Here is a 24,716-nt window from a genome sequence, read left to right on the forward strand (position 1 = left end):
AGACAGGCTGGTTTGTAGGTTAAGCAGTGAAGCAATTTAGAAGAATCTGATTACTGTAAGTGATTTAACTCTGAAAGCAGCTATGGAAGTTGCCATGTCCATGGAGCTTTCCAGGTGGGGCCTGGAGCGAAGATCCACAAAATTGTACATTAAAAGGATGCATTTTGGTGAAAGTAGAAGCAAGTGGTCAGACGGTGAAGTTGCCTCTTCACATTGTCCATGAAAACCTTTTTGTCTCTTTGGCACAGCATGACTGGCTAAGATTAGGCTTAACTGGGAAACAGTCAATCAATAGTGGATTCAAAGAGCAACTTGCAACAACTTCTGAAGAAGTATGAGAAGGTGTTCAAAGATTCATTTGGCTCTGGAGTTGAAGTACACCTAAAAATCAAACTAGACAGCACATCCAAATGTCTCAAAGCTAGAACCATATCATATGCCATCAGGGCTAAAGATGAAGGAAAGATAGTTAAATGTGGGCTGCACGGTGGCACAGTGGATTGATTCCGACCTCGGGTCGCTGTCTGTGTGGAGTCTGCACATCCTCCCCGTGTGTGCGTGGGTTTCCTCCGGGTGCTCCGGTTTCCTCCCACAATCCAAAAATGTGCAGATTACGTAGATTGGCCATGCTAAATTGCCCTGAGGTGGGAATACGGAGATAGGGTGGGGGATTGAATTGGGCCTAGGTAGTGTGCTCCTGCAGAGGGTCACTGCAGACTCAATGGGTTGAATGGCCTCTTTCTGCACTAGTGATTCTATGGTAAGGACAGGAGTCATGGAACCTGTTGCTACAAGTGTTTAGAACATAGAACTGTACAGCACAGTTCAGGCCCTTCGGCCCACGATGTTGTGCCGAACTAGTCTGAAACTAAGATCAAATCAACCTACTCCCAATCATTCTAGTGCACTCCATATGCCTATCCAATAACTGCTTGAAAGTTCCTAAAGTGTCCGACTCCACTACCATAGCTGGGATTGCGTTCCACACCCTAACCACTCTCTGAGTAAAGAACCTACCTCGGACACCCCTCCTATATCTTCCACCATGAACCTTATAGTTATGCCCCCTTGTAACAGCTACTTCCACTCGAGGAAATAGTCTCTGAACGTCCACTCTATCTATCCCTCTCATCATCTTATACACCTCAATTAAGTCACCTCTCATCCTCCTTCGCTCCAATGAGAAAAGCCCTAGCTCCCTCAACCTTTCCTCATAAGACCTACCCTCCAATCCAGGCAGCATCCTGGTAAATCTCCTTTGCACCCTTTCCAATGCTTCCACATCCTTCCTATAATGAGGTGACCAGAACTGCACACAATACTCCAAATGTGGTCCAACCAGGGTCTTGTACAGTTGCAGCATAACCCCACGGCTCTTAACTCAATCCCCCTGTTAATAAATGCTAACACACTATAGGCTTTCTTCACGGCTCTATCTACTTGGGTGGCAACTTTCAGAGATCTATGGACATGAACTCCGAGATCGCTCTGCTCCTCCACATTCTTCAGAACACTGCCGTTTACCCTGTAATCCGCATTAAAATTTTTTCCAACCAAAATGAATCACTTCACACTTATCAGGGTTAAACTCTATCTGCCATTTTTCGGCCCAGCTCTGGATCCTATCAATGTCTCTTTGCAGCCTACAACAGCCCTCCACCTCATCCACTACTCCACCAGTCTTGGTGTCATCAGCAAATTTACTAACCCAACCTTCAACTCCATCATCCAAGTCATTGATAAAAATCACAAATAGCAGAGGACCCAGCCCTGATCCCTGTGGTACACCGCTGGGGACTGGGCTCCAGGATGAAAATTTACCATCCACCACCACCCTCTCTCCTCTATGTGAGAGCCAGTTACTGATCCAATTGGCCAAATTTCCCTCTATGCCACACCTCCTTACTTTCTGCATGAGCCGACCATGATAAGGACACCTTATCAAACGCCTTACTAAAATCCATGTATACGACATCAACTGCTCTACCTTCATCTATGTACTTAATTACCTCCTCAAAGAATACAATCAAACTTGTCCTCACAAATCCGTGCTGACTATCCTGGATTAAGCTGTATCTTTCCAAATGATCATAAATCCTATCCCTCAGGACCCTTTCCAATAATTTACCTATGACCGAAGTGAGACTAACCGGCCTATAATTCCCAGGGTTATACCTATTCCCTTTCTTGAACAAGGGGACAACATTCACCTCTCTCCAGTCTTCTGGCACTATTCCTGTAGACAGTGAAGACATAAAGATCAAAGCCAAAGGCTCTGCAATCTCATCCCTTGCCTCCCAAAGAATCCTAAAATATATCCCATCAGGCCCAGGGGACTTATCTAAAATTTCTAACACATCTTCCTTCCGAATATCTACCTCCTCCAGCCTACCAGCCTGTATCGCACTATCCTCCTCAACAACATGGCCCCTCTCCTTTGTGAACACTGAAGAAAAGTATTCATTTAGGGCCTCTCCTATATCTTCTGACTCCATGCACACGTTCCCACTACTGTCCTTGACCGGCTCTAACTTCACCTTGGTTATTCTTTTATTCCTCACATACGCGTAAAAAGCCTTGGGGTTTTCCTTAATCCGACCCACCAAGGACTTCTCATGCCCCCTCCTAGCTCTCCTAAGCCCTTTCTTGAGCTCCTTCCTAGCTATCTTGTATCCCTGAAGTGCCCTAACTGAACCTTGTTTTCTCATCCTTACATAAGACCCCTTTTTCCTCTTGACAAGACATTCAACCTCTTTTGTAAACCATGGTTCCCTCACACGGCCATTTCCTCCCTGCCTGACAGGGACATACCTATCAAGGACACGCAGTATTTGCTCCTTGAACAAGCTCCACATCTCAATTGTGCCGGTCCCTGACAGTTCCTGTTTCCATCTTATGCTCCCTAATTCTTGCCTAATCGCATTGTAATTACCCTTCCCCCAGTTATAAACCTTGCCCTGCCGTATGTTCCTATCCCTCTCCATTGCAATAGTGAAAGTCACCGAATTGTGGGCACTATCTCCAAAGTGCTCTCCCACAAACAAATCTAATACTTGGCCCAGTTCATTACCCAATACTAAATCCAATGTTGCCCCGCCTCTTGTCAGTCTATCCACATATTGTGTGAGGAAACCCTCCTGCACACACTGGATAAAAACAGCCCCATCCAAACTATTTGAATTATAGTGGTTCCAATCAATATTTGGAAAGTTAAAGTCACCCATGACAACTACCCTGTGACTACTGCACCTATCCAAAATCTGCATTGTAATCTTTCCCTCCACATCTCTGTTACTATTTGGGGGCCTACAGAAAACTCCTAACAATGTGACCGCTCCTTTCCTATTTCTAACTTCAGCCCATATTACCTCAGTAGACAGATCCTCCTCAAACTGCCTTTCTGCAGCCATTATACTATCCTTGATTAACAATGCTACTCCTCCACCTCTTTTACCACCTTCCCTAATCTTACTGAAACATCTAAACCCCGGAACCTCCAACAACCATTCCTGTCCCTGTTCTATCCATGTCTCCGTAATGGCCACAACATCGTAGTCCCAAGTACCAATCCATGCTTCAAGCTCACCAACCTTATCCTGATGTTCCTTGCATTGACGTAGACACACTTCAACCCACCAACATGCCTGGAGGTCCACTCTTGTGTCTTTGGTACCTTCCTCAGTACTGCATTACCCTCAACTTCCTGAACTCCAGCAACGCTATCTCCTGGACTACAAATCAGTATCCCATCCCTCTGGCAAATTAGTTTAAACCACCCCCGAAGAGCTGGAGCAAATTTCCCTCCCAGGATATTTGTGCCCCTCTGGTTCAGGTTCAGGTGTAACCCGTCCTGTCTGTACAGGTCCCACCTTCCCCAGAATGTGCTCCAATTCTCCAAGTACCTGAAACCCTCCCTCCAACACCATCCCTGTAGCCACGTGTTTATCTGCACTCTCTCCCTATTCCTCACCTCGCTAGCACGTGGCACCGGCAGCAAACCAGAGATGACGGTCTGTCCTGGCTCCCAGCTTCCACCTTAGCTCCCTGAATTCCTGTTTTACATCCCCGTCCCTTTCCCTACCTGTGTCGTTGGTACCGATGTGTACCACGACTTGTGGATGCTCCCCCTCCCCCTTAAGGATCCTGAAAACACGATCAGAGATGTCACGGACCTTGGCACCCGGGAGGCAACACACTAACCGTGAGCCTCTATCGCTGCCAATCGTTGATTGGGCGACACTAATCATTCCTGTATTAAAATGGGAAGGATCAGTGAGAATGTGTGGCGATTTTAAAACTACTATAGGCCCGGTTTTGTGCGCAGATCATTATCCACTGCATCTGAGGAAGACCTCTTTGTTGGACTTTCTGGGGACAGAAATTCAGTAAAATTGATCTTTCACAGGCATATCTGCAGGTGAATGTGGCTTCTGAATCACAACCATTGCTCCCCATAGAAATGCAGAAAGGTCTGTTTCGGTAAAGAAGACTTCCCTTTGGAATAACATACACACCTGCTCTTTTTTCAAAGATCTATGAATTCCACATGGATTGAATGGCGTGCAATGTTATTTAGATAACATACTCATTGCCGGTTCGAGTAAACTGGGATTTGGAAGGTAGCCTGAGACAGTTACAGAACCACATCCTGAGAGTTAGAAGGAAGACTGACTTTTTCAAAACATCCTTAAATTATCTTGGTCATATCATCGACAAAGATGGTTTACACAAAGAACCAAAGAAATTGTCAGCAATTTTAGAAGCCTCAAAATGTGACACAACTAAGATTGTTTTTAGGAGTGATAAATTGTTGTGGTAAATTCATGACGAATTTAGCAAGATGATTGAAGCCTTTACACGTATTGCTAGATGTCAAACCAACATGGCACTGGTCAGCAGAATGTGAAAATGCAAACAGTGAAGTGAAAGAAGTTTCACTGAAATTAGGGCTGTTGGTTCATTATAATCCAAAACTAAAGTAGCCAGTTGTTTGCGATGCGTCAGCCTATGGAGTTGGTGCAGTTGTCTCAAACATAATGGACTGGATTCTCCGTCCCAGAATGCCTGGAATGCATTCCCCGATGGGAAGGAGAATCGGGCGTTGAGACAAAATTGGAATCTGTGCCAGGCCTGAATGCGATGCTCTGAACATGTTTCATACCGCACACCAGCGGGAATATGGAAATAAAGGCAATTGGATCAAAATCAAGTGGGTGCGGTTCACTTGTGGTCTCTACCATCATGGCCCTGACATGGTGGACCTCATGGTGGGTCAAAGGTCAACCGTTGCCCCCCTTGGCCTACTGCGAGGTCCATCATGCTAGAGCCAGGATAGTCAGTATCATCCAAGCCCTTTCAAAGTCCAACCCCTGCACAGCAGCCACGCACCCCCTCCCCCCATCGCACAGCAGCTCCCAACTCCTGGATTGGTTCGATGCCCCCCCCCCCCCCCTCACCCCCAGGTAGGGGAATATCCTGCCCTAACCCCCAGAGAGCCCAGTAATAGAGAAACCCCCACAAGGTCCTCAGCGATATTAGGACCCCAAAGATACACTCCCCCACAGGGACTGTGTAATAGGGAATCCCCACTGGGACTGTGTAATAGGAAATCCCCATTGGGACCGATGTAATAGGGAATCCCCACTGGGACCGATGTAATAGGGAATCCCCACTGGGACTGTGTAATAGGGAATCCCCACTGGGACTGTGTAATAGGGAATCCCCACTGGGACTGTGTAATAGGGAATCCCCACTGGGACTGTGTAATAGGGAATCCCCACTGGGACCGATGTAATAGGGAATCCCCACTGGGACCGATGTAATAGGGAATCCCCACTGGGACTGTGTAATAGGGAATCCCCACTGGGACTGTGTAATAGGGAATCCCCACTGGGACTGTGTAATAGGGAATCCCCACTGGGACCGATGTAATAGGGAATCCCCACTGGGACTGTGTAATAGGGAATCCCCACTGGGACTGTGTAATAGGGAATCCCCACTGGGACTGTGTAATAGGGAATCCCCACTGGGACCGTTGTAATAGGGAATCCCCACTGGGACTGTGCAATAGGGAATCCCCACTGGGACCGATGTAATAGGGAATCCCCACTGGGACCGATGTAATAGGGAACCCCCACTGGGACCGATGTAATAGGGAATCCCCACTGGGACTGTGTAATAGGGAATCCCCACTGGGACTGTGTAATAGGGAATCCCCACTGGGATTGTGTAATAGGGAATCCCCACTGGGACTGTGTAATAGGGAATCCCCACTGGGACCGATGTAATAGGGAATCCCCACTGGGACTGTGTAATTGGGAATCCCCACTGGGACCGATGTAATAGGGAATCCCCACTGGGACTGTGTAATAGGGAATCCCCACTGGGACTGTGTAATAGGGAATCCCCACTGGGACTGTGTAATAGGGAATCCCCACTGGGACCGTTGTAATAAGGAATCCCCACTGGGACTGTGTAATAGGGAATCCCCACTGGGACCGATGTAATAGGGAATCCCCACTGGGACTGTGTAATAGGGAATCCCCACTGGGACTGTGTAATAGGGAACCCCCACTGGGATTGTGTAATAGGGAATCCCCACTGGGACTGTGTAATAGGGAACCCCCACTGGGACTAGGGAACCCCCACTGGGACCGATGTAATAGGAAATCCCCACTGGGACCGATGTAATAGGGAATCCCCACTGGGACTGTGTAATAGGGAATCCCCACTGGGACCGATGTAATAGGAAATCCCCACTGGGACTGTGTAATAGGGAACCCCCACTGGGACCGATGTAATAGGGAATCCCCACTGGGACTGTGTAATAGGGAATCCCCATTGGGACCGATGTAATAGGGAATCCCCACTGGGACTGTGTAATAGGGAACCCCCACTGGGACTAGGGAACCCCCACTGGGACCGATGTAATAGGGAATCCCCACTGGGACCGATGTAATAGGGAATCCCCACTGGGACTGTGTAATAGGGAATCCCCACTGGGACCGATGTAATAGGGAATCCCCACTGGGACTGTGTAATAGGGAACCCCCACTGGGACTGTGTAATAGGGAATCCCCACTGGGACTGTGTAATAGGGAATCCCCACTGGGACTAGGGAACCCCCACTGGGACCGATGTAATAGGGAATCCCCACTGGGACCGATGTAATAGGGAATCCCCACTGGGACTGTGTAATAGGGAATCCCCACTGGGACTGTGTAATAGGGAATCCCCACTGGGACCGATGTAATAGGGAATCCCCACTGGGACTGTGTAATAGGGAATCCCCACTGGGACTAGGGAACCCCCACTGGGACCGATGTAATAGGGAATCCCCACTGGGACCGATGTAATAGGGAATCCCCACTGGGACCGATGTAATAGGGAATCCCCACTGGGACCGATGTAATAGGGAACCCCCACTGGGACTAGGGAACCCCCACTGGGACCGATGTAATAGGGAATCCCCACTGGGACCGATGTAATAGGGAATCCCCACTGGGACTGTGTAATAGGGAACCCCCACTGGGACTAGGGAACCCCCACTGGGACCGATGTAATAGGGAATCCCCACTGGGACCGATGTAATAGGGAATCCCCACTGGGACTGTGTAATAGGGAACCCCCACTGGGACCGATGTAATAGGGAATCCCCACTGGGACTGTGTAATAGGGAACCCCCACTGGGACTGTGTAATAGGGAATCCCCACTGGGACTGTGTAATGGGGAATCCCCACTGGGACTGTGTAATAGGGAACCCCCACTGGGACTAGGGAACCCCCACTGGGACCGATGTAATAGGGAATCCCCACTGGGACTGTGTAATAGGGAACCCCCACTGGGACCGATGTAATAGGGAATCCCCACTGGGACTGTGTAATAGGGAACCCCCACTGGGACTGTAATAGGGAATCCCCACTGGGACCGATGTAATAGGGAATCCCCACTGGGACCGATGTAATAGGGAATCCCCACTGGGACCGATGTAATAGGGAATCCCCACTGGGACCGATGTAATAGGGAATCCCCACTGGGACTAGGGAACCCCCACTGGGACCGATGTAATAGGGAATCCCCACTGGGACCGATGTAATAGGGAATCCCCACTGGGACTAGGGAACCCCCACTGGGACCGATGTAATAGGGAATCCCCACTGGGACCGATGTAATGGGGGAAGCCCAAAGGGATCCCTGTGATAGGGAGACCGCCATAGGACCCCTGTATTAGGAGGACACCACTGGGACCCCTTTCATTTGTGGGGGTCCCACAGGGACCCCCTGCCAAAAGCAACCCCCTCCACACACACACACACACAGAGATTCATACACAGAAACATACAATGAAATAGAAGCAGGAGGAGGCCATTCAGCCCTTCGAGCCTGCTCCACCATTCATTCTGATCATGGCTCATCCTTTTGAAATTACACAATGTTTTGACCTCAATTACTTTCTGTGGTAGTGAATTCCACAGATTCACCACTCTCTGGGTGAAGAAATGCCTCTCGCCTCAGTCCGAAAAGGTTTACCCCTTATCCTCAAACTATGACCCCTAGTTCTGGAGCCCCCACCATGAAATTAAATGAAAATCGCTTATTGTCACAAGTAGGCTTTGAATGAAGTTACTGTGAAAAGCCCCTAGTCGCCACATTCCGGCGCCTGTCCGGGGAGGCTGGTACGGGAATCGAACCGTGCTGCTGGCCTGCCTTGGTCTGCTTTAAAAGCCAGTGATTTAGCCGTGTGCTAAACCAGCTAAGGGAACATTTTTTCCGAATCTACCTTGTCTAATCCTGTTAGCATTTTATAAGTTTCTATGAGATCCCCTCTCACTCTTCTAAACTCCAATGAATATAATCCTAACCGACTTAGTCTCTCCTCATACTTCAGTCTCGCCATCCCAGGAATCAGCCTGGTAAATCTTCCCTGCACTCCCTCCATAGCAACAACATCCTTCCTCAGAGAAGGGCACCAGAACTACATACAATACTCCTGGTGTGGACTCACCAATGCCCTATACAATTCTGTAAAACATCTCTATTCCTGTACTCAAATCCTCTCGCTATGACGGCCACATGCCATTAGCCTTACTTGACTGTTACATCACGTAAGAGCTCTTACGTGACTGCTTAGAGACAGTGGACTGGTCCATATTTAAGAACTCAGCGACCAACTTAAATGAGTATGCCACCACCGTCACAGACTTCATCAGCAAATGTGTGGATGACTGCGTGCCAAAGAAAGCAGTACATACGTTCCCCAAACGGAAACCATGGCTCAAGCGCGAGATTGACTCCCTACTGAAGGACAGATCTGAGGCGTTCAAGGCAGACGACCCTGTCCTATACAAGAAAACCAGGTACGACCTCCGCAAAGCCATCCGAGATGCCAAGAGAGAATATCAAACTAAGCTAGAGTCACAGACAGACTCTCGGTGGTTGTGGCAAGGACTAAGCAACATAACAGGCTACAAAGCGAAGCCGAGCAGTATCTCTGGCAACAGCGCACCCCTCCCCGATGAACTTAATGCATTCTATGCTCGATTCGAGCAGGAAACCAACAATCCGCTGTCGAGTGCCCCAGCAGCCCCGGACACACCCATACCCACCATCACAGCTTCCAAAGTCAGATCGGCCTTCCTGAAAGTGAACCCGCGGAAGGCGATGGGCCCGGACGGGATCCCTGGTCGTGCACTCAGAGCCTGCGCAGACCAGCTGGCAGAGGTATTCACAGACATCTTTAACCTGTCCCTACTCCACTCCGAGGTCCCCACCTGCTTCAAGAAGACCACCATCATACCGGTACCAAAGAAGAACCAGGCAACGTGCCTCAATGACTACCGTCCGGTGGCCCCGATTTCAGTCGTAATGAAGTCCTTCGAGAGATTGATCATGAAGCGCATCACCTCCATACTCCCGGAACGCCTTGACCCACTTCAATTCGCATACCGTCGCAACCGGTCCACAGCAGACACCATTTTCCTGGCCCTACACTCATCCCTAGAGCATCTCGAAAACAAGGACTCCTACATCAGACTCCTATTTATTGACTACAGCTCCGCCTTCAACACCATAATCCCAGCCAAGCTCATATCAAAGCTCCAAAACCTAGGACTTGGCTCTCCTCTCTGCAACTGGATCCTCGATTTTCTGACCAACAAACCACATTCAGTAAGAATGAACACCAACACCTCCTCCACAATAGTCCTCAATACCGGTGCCCCGCAAGGCTGCATACTTAGCCCCCTACTCTACTCCCTGTACACACACGACAGCGTGGCAAAACTTGGTTCCAACTCCATCTACAAGTTTGCTGACGATACGACCATAGTGGGCCGGATCTCGAATAACGACGAGTCAGAATACAGGAGGGAGATAGAGAACCTGGTGGAGTGGTGTAACGACAACAATCTCTCCCTCAATGCGAGCAAAACTAAAGAGCTGGTCATTGACTTCAGGAAGCAAAGTACTGTACGCACCCCTGTCAGCATCAACGGGGCTGAGGTGGAGATGGTTAGCAGTTTCAAATTCCTTGGGGTGCACATCACCAAAAATATGTCCTCGTCCACTTACGTCGATGCTATCACCAAGAAAGCACAACAGCACCTATACTTCCTCAGGAAACTAAGGAAATTCAGCATGTCCACATTAACCCTTACCAACTTTTACAGATGCACCATAGAGAGCATCCTATCGGGCTGCATCACAGCCTGGTATGGCAACTGCTCGGCACAGGACCGCAAGGAACTTCAGAGAGTCGTGAACACAGCCCAGTCCATCATACGAACCTGCCTACCATCCATTGACTCCATCTACACCTCCCGCTGCCGGGGGTAAGCGGGCAGCATAATCAAGGATCCCTCCCACCCGGCTTACTCACTCTCCAACTTCTTCCATCGGGCAGGAGATTCAGAAGTCTGAGAACACGCACGAACACACTCAAAAACAGCTTCTTCCCCACTGTCCCCAGACTCCTAAATGACCCTCTTATTGACTGACCTCATTAACACTACACCCTGTATACTTCACCCGATGCCAATGCTTATGTAGTTACATTGTATATCTTATGTTGCCCTATTATGTATTTTCTTGTATTTTCTTGAATTGTTTAATTCCCTTTTCTTCCCATGTACTGAATGATCTGTTGAGCTGCTTGCAGAAAAATACTTTTCACTGTACCTCGGTACACGTGACAATAAACAAATCCAATCCAATCCAATCCAATCCTTCTTTACTGCCTGCTGTACCCACGCGCTTACTTTCATCGATTGATGCACGAGGACACCAATGTCTCGCTGAGTATCTGCCTCTCTCGATTTACACCCATTCAAATAATAATCTGCCATCCTATTTTTGCTATCGAAGTGGATAACCTCACGTTTATCCATGTTGTACTGAATCTGCCTTACATGTGCCCACTCACTCAGCCTGTCCAAATCCCACTGAAGCATCTCTGCATCCTCCTCACAGCTCACCCTCCCACCCAATTTTGTATCATCTGCTAGTTTGGAGGTAATACATTTAGTTCCCTCGTCCAAATTATTAATATATAATGTGAACAGCTGGGGTCATAGAAACATAGAAAATAGGTGCAGGATTAGGCCATTTGGCCCTTCGAGTCCCAGCACAGATTCCTGCAATACCCCACCAGTCACTGTCTGCCAATCGGAAAAAGACACATTTATTCCAACATTTTGCTTCCTGTCTGCTAACCAGTTTTCTATCCAGCTCAAGACACACCCACAATCCTCCACTCCGAGGTCCCCACCTGCTTCAAGAAGACCACCATCATACCGGTGCCAAAAAAAAACCAGGCAACGTACCTCAATGACTACCGACTGGTGGCCCTGACTTCAGTCATAGTGAAGGGCTTCGAGAGGTTGGTCATGAAGCACATCACCTCCATACTCCAAGAACGGCTTGACCCACTGCAATTTGCATACCGCCACAACCGGTCCACATCAGACGCCATTTCCCTGGCTTGACACTCATCCCGAGAGCATCCCTACAACAGGGAGTCCTACATCAGACTCCTATTTATTGACTACAGCTCCGCCTTCAGCACCATAATCCCAGCCAAGCTCATATCAAAGCTCCAAAACCTGGGACGTGGCTCCCTACACTGCAACTGGATCCTCGACTTTCGAACCCACAGACCACAATCAGTAAGAATAAACAACAACACCTCCTCCACAATAGTCCTCAATACCGGTGCCCCGCAAGGCTGCGTACTTAGCCCCCTACTCTACTCCCTGTACACACACGACTACATGGCAAAACTTGGTTCCAACTCCATCTACAGGTTTGCTGACGATACAACCATAGTGGGCCGGATCTCGAATAACGACGAGTCAGAATACAGGAGGGAGATAGAGAACCTAGTGGAGTGGTGTAACAACAACAATCTCTCCCTCAATGCCAGCAAAACTAAAGAGCTGGTCATTGACTTCAGGAAGCAAAGTACTGTACACACCCCTGTCAGCATCAATGGGGCCGAGGTGGAGATGGTTAACAGTTTCAAATTCCTAGGGGTGCACATCTCCAAAAATCTGTCCTGGTCCACCCACGTCGACGCTATCACCAAGAAAGCACTACAGCGCCTATACTTCCTCAGGAAACTAAGGAAATTCGGCATGTCAACATTAACTCTTACCAACTTTTAGAGATGCACCATAGAGAGCATCCTATCGGGCTGCATCACAGCCTGGTATGGCAACTGCTTGGCCCAGGACCGCAAGAAACTTCAGAGAGTCGTGAAAACAGCCCAGTCCATCACACGAACCTGCCTCCCATCCATTGACTCCATCTACACCTCCCGCTGCCTGGGGAAAGCGGGCAGCATAATCAAGGATCCCTCCCACCCAGCCTACTCACTCTTCCAACTTCTTCCATTGGGCAGGGGATACAAAAGTCTGAGAACACGCACGAACAGACTCAAAAACAGCTTCTTCCCCACTGTTACCAGACTCCTAAATGGCCCTCTTATGGACTGACCTTATTAACACTACACCCCTGTATGCTTCATCCGATGCCAGTGTCTATGTAGTTACATTGTGTATCTTGTGTTGCCCTATTATGTATTTTCTTTTATTTCCTTTTCTTTTCATGTACTTAATGATCTGTTGAGCTGCTCGCAGAAAAATACTTTTCACTGTACCTCGGTACATAAGAACATAAGAACATAAGAACTAGGAGCAGGAGTCGGCCATCTGGCCCCTCGAGTCTGCTCCGCCATTCAATTAGATCATGGCTGATCTTTTGTGGACTCAGCTCCACTTTCCGGCCCGAACACCATAACCCTTAATCCCTTTATTCTTCAAAAAACTATCTATCTTTACCTTAAAAACATGTAATGAAGGAGCCTCAACTGCTTCACTGGGCAAGGAATTCCATAGATTCACAACCCTTTGGGTGAAGAAATGGTGACAATACACGTGACAATAAACAAATCCAATCCAATCCAATGCGCTTTAACTTTACATAGTAATCTGCTGTGTGAGATCTTGTCAAAAGCCTTCTGAAAGTCTAAATAAACCACATCCACTGGGTCTCCCTGGTCAACCATACTCGTTACATCTTCAAAGAATCGCAATAGATTTGTCAAGCATGATTTCCCTTTCATAAATCCATGCTGACTTTGTCTGATTACACCACTGCTTTCCCAATGCTGTGCTATGAAATAATGGACTCCAGCAACTTTGCACTACTGACGTTAGGCTCACTGAGCTATCGTTCCCTTTTTTCTCTCTACTTCCCTTTACGAATAACGGGGTTATATTCGCTACCCTCCAATCTGTAGGAACCATTCCAGAGTCCAAAGAATTTTGGAAAATCACCGCCAATGGATCTACTATTTCCAGAGCTACTTCCTTAAAGATGAAGATTATCTGGCCCTGGAGATTTATCTGCCTTCAGTCCCATTAGTTTTCCTAACACCATTTCTCGACTAATACTAATTTCCTTCAGCTCCTCACTAAGTTTCTCGGAACCTCTGGTACATTATTCATGTCTTCCTTTGTCAACAATAAGAAGTCTCACAACACAAACTTTCAGAGGGCTGTTCCTTCAGGGGCTCCGATAACTAGTGATTTCAAATAAACCTGTTGGACTTTCGCCTGGTGTTGTGAGACTAAGGAGGACAAATATTCGTTTCCATGAATGCCTGTCCACTGTCCTTCCTTTCAGTAATGTTTCCCTGTCCATCATAGCCAGCTCATGCCTCACACCATCATAATTACCTTTACTGAGATTCAGGACCCTGGTCTCAGAATCAACTACCTCACAATCCACCTTGATAAAGAATTCGACCATATTATGGTCACTCATCTTCAATGATTCTCCCACAACTAGATTACCAACTAATCCTTTCTCATTGCACAACACCCAGTCCAAGATGGCCTGTTCCCTTCTTGGTTCCTCAGTGTATTTGGAGGGTTTAAACTAGAGTGGAAAAGGGATAGGAACCTGAGTGGGAGACATAAGAGAGGAAAATAAAGATAGAAAATAAAAGACAGAAAAGCAGAAACCAAAAGTGTAAGCCAGAGGAAACGAGCCAACAGCAAATAGTGCAAAATAACACGCGGAAAAATGTCAAAAAGACAAGACTCTGGCAAGACAAGAAAGCTTTATGTCTGAATTCACAGAACATTCGCAATAAGGTAGATGAGTTTAACAGTGTAAATAGGTATAATATGACTGCAATTATAGATATAGATATAGAATTTACAGTGCAGAAGGAGGCCATTCGGCCCATCAAGTCTGCACCGGCTCTTGGAAAGAGCATCCTACCCAAGGTCAACACCTCCACCCTATCCCCATAACCCAGTAACCCCACCCAACACTAAGGGAAATTTTGGACACTAAGGGCAATTTATCATGGCCAATCCACCTAACCTAATTATGGAGACATGACTGCAGGGTGGCCAAGGCCACTCAATATTTAAAAGGGAAAGACAAAAAGGAAGGCGGTGGGGTGGCGTTGTTAGTTAAAGAGGAAATCAGTTCAACAGTGAGAAAGGATATTAGCTCAGAATATCTATATGTAGAATCAGTCTATGTGGAGCTAAGAAACAAATGAGTGGGAAACATTACTGGAAGTTGTCTGTAGGTCTCCAAACGGTAGTGGTAAGGTAGGGGATGGCATTAAACAGGAAATTAGAGATACATGTAGCATGGGGGTCACATTAATGCCATGGGTGCATGGCATTAAGGGTAAAGTAGTAGCATGGATAGAGGATTGGTTAATTAATAGAAAGCAAAGATTGGGGATTAATGGGTGTTTCTCTGGTTGGCAATCAGTAGCTAGTGGTGTCCCTCAGGGATCCATGTTGGGCCCACAATTGTTCACAATTTACATAGATGATTTGGAGTTGGGGACCAAGGGCAATGTGTCCAAGTTTGCAGATGACACTAAGATGAGTGGTAAAGTGAAAAGTGCAGAGGATACTGGAAGTCTGCAGAGGGATTTGGATAGGTTAAGTGAATGGGCTCGGGTCTGGCAGATGGAATACAATGTTGACAAATGTGAGGTTATCCATTTTGGTAGGAATAACAGCAAATGGGATTATTATTTGAACGATAAAATATTAAAGCATGCCGCTGTTCAGAGAGACTTGGGTGTGCTAGTGCATGAGTCACAGAAGGTTGGTTTACAAGTGCAACAGGTGATTAAGAAGGCAAATGGAATTTTGTCCTTCATTGCTAGAGGGATGGAGTTTAAGACTAGGGAGGTTATGTTGCAATTGTATAAGGTGTTAGTGCGGCCACACCTGGAGTATTGTGTTCAGTTTGGTCTCCTTACTTGAGAAAGGACGTACTGGCGCTGGAGGGTGTGCAGAGGAGATTCACTAGGTTAATCCCAGAGTTGAAGGGGTTGGATTATGAGGAGAGGTTGAGTAGACTGGGACTGTACTCGTTGGAATTTAGAAGGATGAGGGGGGATCTTATAGAAACATTTAAAATTATGAAGGGAATAGATAGGATAGATGCGGGCAGGTTGTTTACACTGGCGGGTGACAGCAGAACTAGGGGACATAGCCTCAAAATAAGGGGAAGTAGATTTAGGACTGAGTTTAGGAGGAACTTCTTCACCCAAAGGGTTGTGAATCTATGGAATTCCTTGCCCAGTGAAGCAGTTGAGGCTCCTTCATTAAATGTTTTTAAGGTAAAGATAGATAGTTTTTTGAAGAATAAAGGGATTAAGGGTTATGGTGTTCGGGCTGGAAAGTGGAGCTGAGTCCACAAAAGATCAGCCATGATCTAATTGCATGGCGGAGCAGGCTCGAGGGGCCAGATGGCCTACTCCTGCTCCTTGCTCTTATTAGCATGGGTGCACATGTAGCATGGGTGCACATGGGTGCAGCACGGTAGCATTGTGGTTAGCACAGTTGCTTCACAGCTCCAGGGTCCCAGGTTCGATTCCCGGCTTGGATCACTGTCTGTGCAGAGTCTGCACGCTCGCCCTGTGTCTGCGTGAGTTTCCTCCCACAGTCCAAAGACGTGCAGGTTAGGTGGATTGGCCGTGATAAATTGCTCCTTAGTGTCCAAAAAGGTTAAGTTGGGTTGCTAGGTTACGGGGATAGGGTGCAGGTATGGGCTTGGGTAGGGTACTCTTTCCAAGGGCCGGTGCAGACTCGATGGGCTGAATGGCCTCCTTCTGCACTGTAAATTCTATGATTCTATGATTAATCATGAGTGACTTCAATCTATATATAGACTGGACAAATCAAATTAATAACAATACTGTGGTGGAAGAATTCCTGGGGTGCGTATGAGATGGTTTATTAGACCAGTACATGCTATCTGGATTTTGTATAATGCAATGAGAAGGGTTTAATTAATCATTTTGTTGTGCGGGGCCCTTCATGAAACAGTGATCAGAACATGGTAGAATTCTTCATTAGGGTGGAAAGTGAAATGTTGTGATCTGGATCTAGGGTCCTAAATCTAAACAAAGGAAACTACAAATATGGAGCAGCAAAGTAGCACAGTGGTTAGCACCAGGGACCCAGTTTCGATTCCAAACTTAGGTGACTGTGTAGAGTTTTCATGTTCTCCCCATGTCTGCATGGGTTTCCTCCGGGTGCTCCGGTTTTCTCCCACAGATGTGCAGGTTAGGTGGATTGGCCATGCTAAATTGCCCTTAGTGTCCAAAAAAAGATTAGGTGGGGTTACTGGGTTACGGGGTAGGGTGGGAGATGGGCCGAGTTGGGGTGCCCATTCGGAAGGTCAATACTGAATCGATGGGCCGATTGGCCTCACTCTGCACTGTAGGGATTCTATGATTCCATGAGGCATTAATTGGCTGAAATAGATTAGGGACTTCATTTAAAGTGTCTGGCACAAAAACACACTGGAACGTAGCCTAATCATGGCTAACAAAATAAATTAAGGATAGTATTAGAGGAGATATATAAAGCTTCTGGAAAAAGCAGCAAGCCGGAGGATTAGGAACAGTTCAGGATTCAGCTAAGGAGGGCCAAGAGATTGATTAAGAAAAAAATAGAGTGCGTGAGTAAATTTGGAAGTAACATAAAAGTGGACTGTAAAATTCTGAGCATATAAAAGGAAAAAGATTAGTAAAGACAAATATAGAGCTTAAAGCCTGAATTGGGGGAATTTGTAAAAGAGAACAAGGAAATGGCAGAACTATTCAACAAGTGCTTTAGTTCTGTCTTCACAGAGGAAGACACAAATAACTTCACAGAAATGCGAAGGAACCAAGGATCCAGTGAGGCGGACGGATTGAGGGACATTAGTATGAATAGGAAAATAGTGGCTGGGAAATGAATGGGACTGAAAGCTGATAAATCCCCAGGACCTGATCATCTACATCCCAGGGCACTAAAGGAGGTTGATATGGAATTATAGAACATAGAATAGTACAGCACAGAACTGGCCCTTCGGCCCTAAATGTTGTGTCGAGCATTGTCCGAAACCAAGATCAAGCTATCCCACTCCCTGTCATTCTGGTGTGCTCAATGTGCCTATCCAATAACCCCGTGAAAGTTCCTAAAGTGTCCGACTCCACTATCACAGCAGGCAGTCCATTCCACACCCTAACCACTCTCTGAGTAAAGAACCTACCTTAGACATCCCTCCTATATCTCCTACCCTGAATCTTATAGTTATGCCCCCTTGTAACAGCTACATCCACCCGAGGAAATAGTTTCTGAACATCCACTCTTTCTATCCCCCCCATCATCTTATAAACCTCAATTAAGTCACCTCTCATCCTCCTCCGCTCCAACAAGAAAAGCCCTAGCTCCCTCAACCTTTCCTCATAAGACCTATCCTGCAAACCAGGCAGCATCCTGGTAAATCTCCTTTGCACCCTTTCCAATGCTTCCACATCCTTCCTATAATGAGGTGACCAGAACTGCACACAATACTCCAAATGTGGTCTCACCAGGGTCATGTATAGTTGCAGCATAACCCTGCGGCTCTTAAACTCAAGCCCCCTGTTAATAAACGCTAACACATTATAGGCCTTCTTCACGGCTCTATCCACTTGAGTGGCAACCTTCAGAGATCTGTGGACATGAACCCCAAGATCTCTTTGTTCCTCCATATTCCTCAGAACCCTGCCGTTGACCCTGTAATCCGCATTTAAATTTTTTCTACCAAAATGAATCACCTCGCACTTATCAGGGTTAAACTCCATCTGCCATTTTTCGGCCCAGCTCTGCATCCTATCAATGTCTCTTTGCAGCCCACAACAGCCCCCCACCTCATCCACTACTCCACCAATCTTGGTGTCATCAGCAAATTTACTGACCCACCCTTCAGCCCCCTCCTCCAAGTCATTGATAAAAATCACAAATAGCAGAGGACCCAGCACTGATCCCTGTGGTACACCACTGGTAACTGGTCTCCAGTCTGAAACAGGGGCTGGTTTAGCTCACCAGGCTAAATCGCTGGCTTTTAAAGCAGACCAAGCAGGCCAGCAGCACGGTATCAGCCTCCCCGGACAGGCGCCGGAATGTGGCGACTAGGGGCTTTTCACAGTAACTTCATTGAAGCCTACTCGTGACAATAAGCGATTTCATTTCAACTTGTCCATCTACCACCACCCTCTGTCTTCTATGTGATAGCCAGTTACTTATCCAATTGGCCAAATTTCCCTCGATCCCATACCTCCTTACTTTCTTCATAAGCCGACCATGGGGAACCTTATCAAACGCCTTACTAAAATCCATGTATACAACATCAACTGCTCGACCTTCATCGACACACTTAGTTACCTCCTCAAAGAATTCAATCAAATTTGTGAGGCAAGACTTATCCTTCACAAATCCGTGTTGACTATCCCGGATTAAGCTGCATCTTTCCAAATGGTCATAAATCCTACCCTTCAGGACCTTTTCCAGTAACTTAACGACCACCGAAGTAAGACCAACCGGCCTATAATTACCAGGGTCATTCCTATTCCCTTTCTTGAACAGAGGAACAACATTCACCACTCTCCAGACCTCTGGCACTATCCCCGTGGACAGTGAGGACCCAAAGATCAAAGCCAAAGGCTCTGCAATCTCATCCCTTGCCTCCCAAAGAATTCTTGGATATATCCCATCTGGGCCAGGGGACTTGTCGACCCTCAGGTCTTTCAAAATTGCTAATACAATGACCTCCTCCAGCCTATCCGCCTGTATCACACTCTCATCTTCAAAAACATGGCCCCTCTCCTTAGTGAACACTGAAGAAAAGTATTCATTCAACGCCTCTCCTATTTCTTCTGACTCCATGCACAAGTTCCCACTACTGTCCTTGACCGGCCCTAACCTCACCCTGGTCATTCTTTTATTTCTCACATAAGAGTAAAAAGCCTTGGGGTTTTCCTTGATCCGACCCGCCAAGGACTTCTCATGCCCCCTCCGAGCTCTCCTAAGCCCTTTTTTAGCTCATTCCTTGCTGCCTTGTAACCCTCAAGCGACCCAACTGAACCTTGTTTTTCTCATCCTTACATACTCTTCCTTTTTCCTCTTGACAAGACATTCAACCTCTTTTGTGAACCATGGTTCCCTCACACGGCCATTTCCTCCCTGCCTGACAGGGACATGCCTATCAAGGACACACATTATTTGTTCCTTGAACAAGCTCCACTTTTCATTTGTACCTTTCCTGACAGTTTCTGTTCCCATCTTATGCTCCCTAATTCTTGCCTAATTGCATCATAATTACCCCTCCCCCAATTATAAACCTTGCCCTGCCGTATGGCCCTATCCCTCTCCATTGCAATAGTGAAAGACACCGAATTGTGGTCACTATCACCAAAGTGCTCTCCCACAAACAAATCTAACACTTGGCCCGGTTCATTACCCAGTACCATATCCAACGTGGCCCCCCCCTCTTGTCGGCCTATCCACATATTGTGTCAGGAAACCCTCCTGCACACACTGTACAAAAACTACCCCATCCGAACTGTTCGACCTATAGAGGTTCCAACCAATATTTGGAAAGTTAAAGTCACCCATGACAACTACCCTGAGACCTCCACACCTATCCAAAATCTGTTTTGCAATTTCTTCCTCCACACCTCTATTACTATTTGGGGGCCTATAGAAAACTCCTAACAATGTGACCGCTCCTTTCCTATATCTAACTTCAGCCCATATTACCTCAGTAGGCAGATCCCCTTTGAACTGCATTATACTGTCCTTTATTAACAATGCTACTCCTCCATCTCTTTTACTACCTTCCCTACTCTTACTGAAACATCTAAACCCCGGAACCTCCAACAACCATTCCTGTCCCTGTTCGATCCACGTTTCCATAATGGCCACAACATCGTAGTCCCAAGTACCAATCCACGCTCCAAGTTCACTTACCTTATTCCGGATGCTCCTTGCATTGAAGTAGACACACTTCAACCCACCTTTCTGTCTGCTGGTACACTCCTGCGACCTTCATACGCTCCTCAGTACCTCACTACTCTCAACACTGGCTTCTGGGCTACAGCTCGTTTTCCCAGACCCCTGACAAATTCGTTTAAACCCCCCCCCCCCCCCCCCCGAAGAGCCGTAGCAAATTTCCCTCCCAGGATATTGGTGCCCCTCTGGTTCAGGTGCAAACCGTCCTGTCTGTACAGGTCCCACCTTCCCCAGAATGTGCCCCAATTATCCACGTAACTGAAACCCTCCCTCCTACACCATCCCTGTAGCCACGTGTTTATCTGCACTCTCTCCCTGTTCCTCACCTCACTAGCACGTGGCACCGGCAACAAACCAGAGATGACAACATGGTTTGTCCTGGCTCTCAGCTTCCACCTTAGCTCCCTAAATTCCTGTTTTAAATCCCCGTCCCTTCTCTTACCGATGTCGTTGGTACTGATGTGTACCACGACTTGTGACTGTCCCCCTCCCCCTTAAGGATTCTGAAAACACGAATCCGAGATGTGATAACAGAACACTGTGAAAATATCAACGGGATTTGACAAAGTCAACATGGATTTATGAAAGGGAAATCATGCTCAGGATGTCTTGTGGTGGTGTGGTGAGCATCACATCCTCTCAACAGAAGCTCCATATTCGATTCCCACCCCTTGATGTCCAAGGGAGTTGCATTCATAATGTGGCCAAACAGGTATCAACCTGCAAATCCATCCAACACATCATTGGCTGGTGATAAAAGCGGGAGAGGCTCCTGGTCAGCGTGGTGTGGAGTGGCATTGCTTCAAGCTGTAAACCTCTGGCAACAAACTAACGACTTGTTCCAGGGATAACTAGCTGTGGAAACAGACAAAAGTCTGTCTTAGTGCATCCACTATGTTTGGGAAGAGAATTGGATTGGAAATCATGTTTTGACAATCCAATGGGAGTTTCGCTTCCCTGTTTCAAGAAGACGACCATCATCCCTGTACCAAAGAAAAGTCAAGCAGCGTGCCTTAATGACTATCGTCCAGTGGCTCTGACATCCATCATTATGAAGTGCTTCGAAAGGTTAGTCATGGCACGAATCAACTCCAGCCTCCTGGATTGCCTTGATCCACTACAGTTCATCTATTGCTGCAACAGGTCCACAGCAGACACCATCTCCCTGGCCCTGCACTCTACCCTGGAACACCTCGATAACAAAGGTACCTATGTCAGACTCCTATTTATTGACTGACGTGACCATCAATTCACTAGAGACATGATTGGAAGTAAACTGTGGTTTTAATAGTCTTACAACTGAGCCAGCCTGAGACCAGAGGAACTGAGAGCAGGGCTTACGGCTGCAGCACTTTATACTTCCGGTAGTGGGAGGGGCCATGGGCAGAGCCATGGGCGGAGCCAAGGGTGGAGCCCTGTACAAGCTCCTCATCTCCCCCTATGGGCAGAGCCGCACAACGGCTCACAGAGCCCACAAGGACATAATACAATGCAATGCAATACAGTGTGAATTACAATGCAGTATAATTCACCACATTCACCCCCTGTAAAAAAATCAAGTCCGGCGGGGGTGATGGGTCTACAGGTTGAGCCGGTCCAGTGGCCGAGTCGTCCTTTGGGATTGGCGGAGCACCGGGGTTATAGCCTCTTCGGGTGGCTGGGTGGTGACGGTCGGTGTGGGTATGGGGGCGGACTCCAGGGGTGTTTCGGTCCGAGCTTCATACCTGACCGGTGCGACGGGCGACAGGCGAAGGGAGGCGGAGGAAACCTATAGGCATGGGGGCGCCGAGCGTGGGCAGGGAACCTATAGGCGCGGGGGCGCCGAGCGTGGGCAGGGAACCTATAGGCGCGGGGGCGCCGAGCGTGGGCAGGGAACCTATAGGCATGGGGGCGCCGAGCGTGGGCAGGGAACCTATAGGCGTGGGGGCGCCGAGCGTGGGAAGGGAACCTATAGGCGCGGGGGCGCCGAGCGTGGGCAGGGAACCTATAGGCGCGGGGGCGCAGGGTGTGTGGGGTTAGGTGGGGTGTAGTGTGAGGGATACCTTGCCGGTGGTGGTGGTGGTGTTGGATCCTGCAGGCGCCAGGTCCCGCAGGGAAACGGTGTCCTGATGGCCGTCGGGATATTCAATAAAGGCGTATTGGGGGTTTGAATGTAGCAGTAGCACTCTCTCTGCTAGCGGGTCTGTTTTGTGTGTCCGGACGTGCTTCCGGTGGAGAACCCGGCCCGGTGTCCTCAACCAGGATGGGAGCGAAGCCCCCGTGGTAGTGCCCCTAGAGAAAACAAGTAGTCGTTTGTGAGAGGTCTGGTTAGTGGCCGTACACAGGAGGGACCTAATTGCATGGAGCGTGTCGGGGAGGACCTCCTGCCAGTGGGAGGCCGAGAGATTCCTGGACCGGAGGGTCAGTAGGATGGTCTTCCAGACCGTCGCGTTCTCCCTCTCCACCTGCCCGTTCCCCCTGGGGTTGTAGCTGGTAGTCCTGCTCGAGGCGATGCCCTTGTCGAGCAGGTACTGACGCAGCTCGTCACTCATGAAGGACAAACCCCTGTCGCTGTGTACGTAGCTGGGGAACCCGAACAGGGTAAAGACACTGTGCAGGGCTCTGATGACTGTGTGGGAGGTCATATCGGGGCACAGGATAGCAAGGGGAAGCGGGAGAACGCATCGATGACGTTCAGAAAGTACACATTTCGATTGGTCGAGGGGAGTGACCCTTTGAAATCGATGCTCAGGCGTTCTAAGGGCCGGGAGGCCTTTACCAGGTGGGCCCTGTCTGGTCTATAGAAGTGCGGTTTGCACTCCGAGCAGATCGGGCAATCCCTGGTGATGGCTTTAACCTCCTCGGTGGAGAAAGGCAGGTTTCGGGCTTTGACGTAGTGGACGAGCCGGGTGACCCGCGGGTGGCAGAGGTCATTGTGGAAAGCCTTCAGGCAGTCGTCTTGCGCGCTGACGCATGTGCCACGGGACAGGGCATCTGGGGGCTCGTTGAGTTTCCCCGGTCAATATATGATATCATAATTATAGGTGGAGAGTTCGATCCTCCACCGCAAGATTTTATCATTTTTAATTTTGCCCCTTTGCGAGTTGTCAACCATAAAGGCAACCGATCTCTGGCCGGTGATGAGGGTAAACCTCCTACCTGCGAGGTAGTGCCTCCATTGCCGTACGGCTTCCACAATGGCTTGAGCTTCCTTTCCGACTGCCGAGTGTCGAAGTTCCGAAGCGGAGAGGGTTCGGGAGAAGAAGGTGACTGGTCTCCCTGCCTGGTTCAGAGTGGCGGCGAGAGCGACCTCTGAGGCGTCGTTCTCCACCTGAAAGGGGACGGATTCATCCACCGCCGCATGGCGGCTTTGGCGATGTTCTCCTTGATGCAGTTGAAGGCCTGGCGGGCCTCAGCTGACAGTGGGAATAGTGTGGCCTTAAATAGTGGGCGGGCTTTGTCCGCATACTGGGGGACCCACTGGGCATAATAAGAGAAGAATCCCAGGCACCTCTTGAGGGCCCTGGGACAATGAGGGAGAGGGAGTTGTAATCCGGTCCGGGTTAGGGCCCCGGACTCCGTTTTCCACAACATAGCCGAGGACGGCTAGTCTGGTTGTGCGGAAAACGCATTTCTCCGTATTGTAGGTGAGATTGAGTTTCTGGGCGGTTTGGAGAAATCGGTGGAGGTTGGCATCGTGGTCCCGCTGATCATGGCCGCAGATGGGTGACGTTATCCAAGTACGGAAACGTGGCCCGCAGCCCGTACTGGTCCACCATTCGGTCCATTGTTCGTTGGAACACCGAGACCCCATTCGTGACACCAAAGGGAACCCGGAGGAAGTGGAAGAGGGCGGCCATCGCCTCGACGCC

The sequence above is a fragment of the Scyliorhinus canicula genome, chromosome 14 (assembly GCF_902713615.1).
Source record: "Scyliorhinus canicula chromosome 14, sScyCan1.1, whole genome shotgun sequence".
Lineage (NCBI taxonomy): Eukaryota > Metazoa > Chordata > Chondrichthyes > Carcharhiniformes > Scyliorhinidae > Scyliorhinus > Scyliorhinus canicula.